Source organism: Condylura cristata, unplaced genomic scaffold (genome assembly GCF_000260355.1).
Source record: "Condylura cristata isolate star-nosed mole 26May11 unplaced genomic scaffold, ConCri1.0 scaffold00004, whole genome shotgun sequence".
NCBI classification, from domain to species: Eukaryota; Metazoa; Chordata; class Mammalia; order Eulipotyphla; family Talpidae; genus Condylura; species Condylura cristata.
Window position 1 is genome coordinate 52,402,996 of NW_004567105.1, and position 3,882 is coordinate 52,406,877.

The 3,882-nt window shown below is 41.0% G+C and overlaps 1 protein-coding gene across 3 annotated transcripts in view; it reads right to left on the reverse strand.

Annotated features, from left to right (window-relative positions):
• The window catches only part of PTPRG (protein tyrosine phosphatase, receptor type, G), a 650,641-nt gene that overhangs the window by 309,301 nt on the left and 337,458 nt on the right, over positions 1–3,882 (reverse strand). The gene's annotated exons all lie outside the window — the stretch shown is intronic.

Below are 3,882 nucleotides of genomic sequence, written 5' to 3' on the forward strand. Positions count from 1 at the left end.
GGGGGGGGGACCTCAATCTGAAAAGAGTCACTGTAACATTCCCTAAACTGTCATTTGCTATTTTTCTGTCAGCATTCACTTCATTGAATACTCACTAGATGAAAAAATATATATATACTTCTTTAGGAGCAGAAGTCCCTGGTGCTCCCACAATAAAAAATATGGAAAGGTATATTTTGGTAATATAATTTTCATAATGGAAGCATAAACAAATTTACATGGACAAAACAGTAAACAATATGGCACAAGTTGGTATACAATGGGAGCAAAAAGGCTTTTAGGAAGGACAAAAGAATTCCATGTAAGAATGAGGACATCTGTGGAGCAGGTTGAGAAGGAATTTTGTCATCAATGCGCAGAAATTTAACACTTGATCTTCTTGGTCATACAAGGCCATTCAGGGAATCCTTGGAGACAGAGCACTGAGCAGTTCTGCAGGTTTACCAGATGATTTGAGACAGTTATAGCAGTGGTTAAAGTCCAAAGGTTTGGCAGAGGCAAAGTGTCTTCAGTCTCACTGAAGGACTGTCTGTCAGCTGTGGAAACTTAGTTTCCCTAATCTCTCTCTGGCACAAACACCCCAGCTGTAAAATTAGGACAATGTTGGTTCTAATAGAGTCAGTGGTGCAAAAGATAAGATATGTTACACCTTTGCGAGGAAAGTAGAACCTGATAAAATATACTCAAAGCTTCTCCCGAAATAGAATGTCTTCCCTACCAATGTCTAGGCCCAAATAAAATTGTATTAAAATAATGTTTCCATCTGCTTATTTAAATCCTATTTGTCTCTTAGGGACAAAAAGCCTTCTCAAACCTGTTTCGTTGTTGTTTTAAAAGGCACTAGGTCATTTCAAAGTTATTTATCATGCTCTAAACAACTAAGCTGTTAAAAAAAAAAAAATCAAGCCATTGGCAAAACCACTTCAGCATCCCCATTAAAACCTACCACATGTCATGGTCCCATGACATTATTTTATTCATATTTTTTTGTTAAGTGCCTCTGTCTCTTCACTAGAATGCTAGCAAGTTGAGCTGTTACTGAAAGTGAAGAAGAAATGCCTTTCTCTTTCTCTGACAGCTATATTCCCACTGTGACAAAGATAATCATAGACATTAACAGTGGTAACAAGCTATTAGATCATCAACTCCATGCTTCTTCCAGGGCGGTAAAGCATCTAAAATAACACAGTATGAGGACTGCATTCTCAAAGGTAAATATATTAACTCTCACTTTCAATTAACGAAAAGGCTCTTTACACAGAATGTTAAATCCCTGTGCTTTAAAAAGTACTCCAGGTATCCATTCCGGCCTCCTCTTCAGAGGTATTCAAACATCTCTCCATCATTTCTCTCTTTAACACAGTCGATCTCCTGTTCCTGTGACTACTGCTGCCACTCCAGAAGCAGTCAATTCCTCTGCCCTTACTGTATCCTTAGCAACCAACACTCCATATATGGAGAGCATACCCCATTCCTGACCCCTCCAATAACAGCATGAAAATGTAATAAAATGTGAGAAGAAATGTATGGGTAGGGGGTGCTGAATTCCCAGCACCTAGAACAATGTCTGACCTTAGTAGGTGACCAATAATTCTTCCCTGAATGAATGAATAAATGAGTGAACAAAGAGACCACAGTTTTCCTTCTTGATTCCCAGTAAAACAAGTGTTGTTCTTGGCTAACCAGCATCAATTCCTTTTCCTTCCAAAGACAAACTCAGATTTCCTTTTCCTTTTGGGGAAACTGGCCTCTTGATCCATGCTCAGTTTTTCTTAATAGGGTAAAGCAAGGTACCAGGACCCCTCCTGAAAAATGAGGCAGACAGAAATCCAGACCTAGCAATTAGACACAATTACCCTCTGGACCTTCCTAGGAAGTGTTGGGAAAAGTAGTTCTCATTCCACTGGTCCTACAAACCATAAGGATAATTGAGGCCTGCAGATGCCAGAGACAACCACAAAGAAAGGGCCCACCTGGAAAGGAAGCCAAACCAGAGGATGTGTGCAGATCCAGACTTCTCAGTTCATTTAACCTATTGCTTCCAAATTTTGCCTCAGTCTGATGTATCCCAGATTTTCTGCTCTAAAAGGAGTCCTGAATGTCCCTTCTCACCTTCATCTGGGAGACCTCCAACCTGAAGTTTGCCCAAGTCAGTGACAGTCTTTCTGTCTTAACCTTTGTCTTCATCTGCCATTCCCATGATGTCCAGGCATTGGTCAGAACCACGACTGTAGAAACTGGCCCATCCCTGGGGCATGCATTATATGTAATTCCTCATATAGTAACAGGGTGAGGATGGTCCCCAGGGAAAGGAGAGGTTCCAGGTGCTCTGCCACACCCAAAAGAGGGAGGAGCTGAGCAGGACAGAGAAGAAGCTGGTGAGGAGAATGATAAGGTAGGAAGAAGAATGGAGGGCATGGAGCAAAGAAATGTAAAGAAACTGCACTTCCTTCTTGGCCTTGGACTGGCTGGAACAGATGTGAGTGAGAGACCCGTAGGGAGGGTAACAATGACCGTTTCTAGCTTGATTTTGTTCCTTCTATGCCAGAAATGCAGGGCCCCCTTGCACCTCCCCTGTGGGTCCACACCGGGAGGTACCTTAGACTTGTGATGGGCTTTCAGGCCTCAGTGGCCCTGCTTTAAGCCAATTCTGGCTGGGCACATACCCAAGAGGGGTGGGTAACTTCAGATGCTTGATTTAGAAGCTTTATTTATCCCCTCTTCTGCATCACCCATGTATTGTATTAAAAGTCCTTTCCATTGAAGGTCTTATGTGCTAGAGTTTGTTTTGCCTTAATGAGGCAGGTGATTGAAGCTACTTAGAACAGGTGGTTTGGTGGTTCAGGGGTCCCCTCTCCCCTGCCCTATAGCAATATGTGAATCAAGCACTGTCTATTTCATAGTACAACTTCATAAATTTCTGTGACTTTTTAAAAAAGTCAGTCTATATACTTTGTAGAGATGTTCATTACACAAGCCAACCAGAGACGTGACCTTTAGTCTACTAAACTTTACCTCCTTCTGCAAATTCACAAAACAGAATAGGATCAAAAGCCCAAATGCTGAAATGATTAAACTGGACTAATTATCACTGCTAATAAAAACACTGTCATCCTGCTCAGTCTACTTTGACAATTTGTAAAAGAAACCTGGGCCTTTTCTTTAAAGGAGTAAGTCGCTGCTAAAATAAAATCTGAAACTCTTCCTGATTTAACAAGAGCACACATCCCCCCAAGAAGGGATTTTTAACAGAACAGTCTTTCTTTTATTAGGAGCTGTCATTTCTCATCATACCCTGTCTAAATTTGTTCAAATGTTTTCATTAATTTTCAATAACTTGGTAAAAATGTTCTAGAAGAGGTAAGATACCAAAAGGAACTCTAATGTAAGAACAAGCTCATGTCCTACAAATTTAGTGTGCTTAAAAAAGGTCTTTCAGAGTTGAAAGTAAACAGATGTCTTTGAATTTCTGCAACAGAAGAGAGCAGTGCCAAAATAGCACACTGATGCAATAAGCCTGACTAATTACTGAGCCCAGGTATTGTGGGCTTCTCATTTACAAAATCAAGACAGAGCTAAATCTGCAGCAATGAAATATACCTGTAGTCAGTTTACCTGTAGATATGCATCCCATCTGTATTAAAATATGCATTCTACAATTCACGCAATAGAGACAACACTTCTAAAGGCAGTGCCAAACTCACTATGAGATACAGGGATCCTTGCTTCTCCAAAGTTGCCCTTTTTTTAAAATATTTACTTATTTATGCATAAACTGGGGTAGAGGCCAGGGTGCGGGGGTGGTGAGAGGATTCACCAGAGACAGAGTAGGGAGCAGAACAGGTTGACTTATGAAGTACACTGCCGAGGGGAGCAACGGGT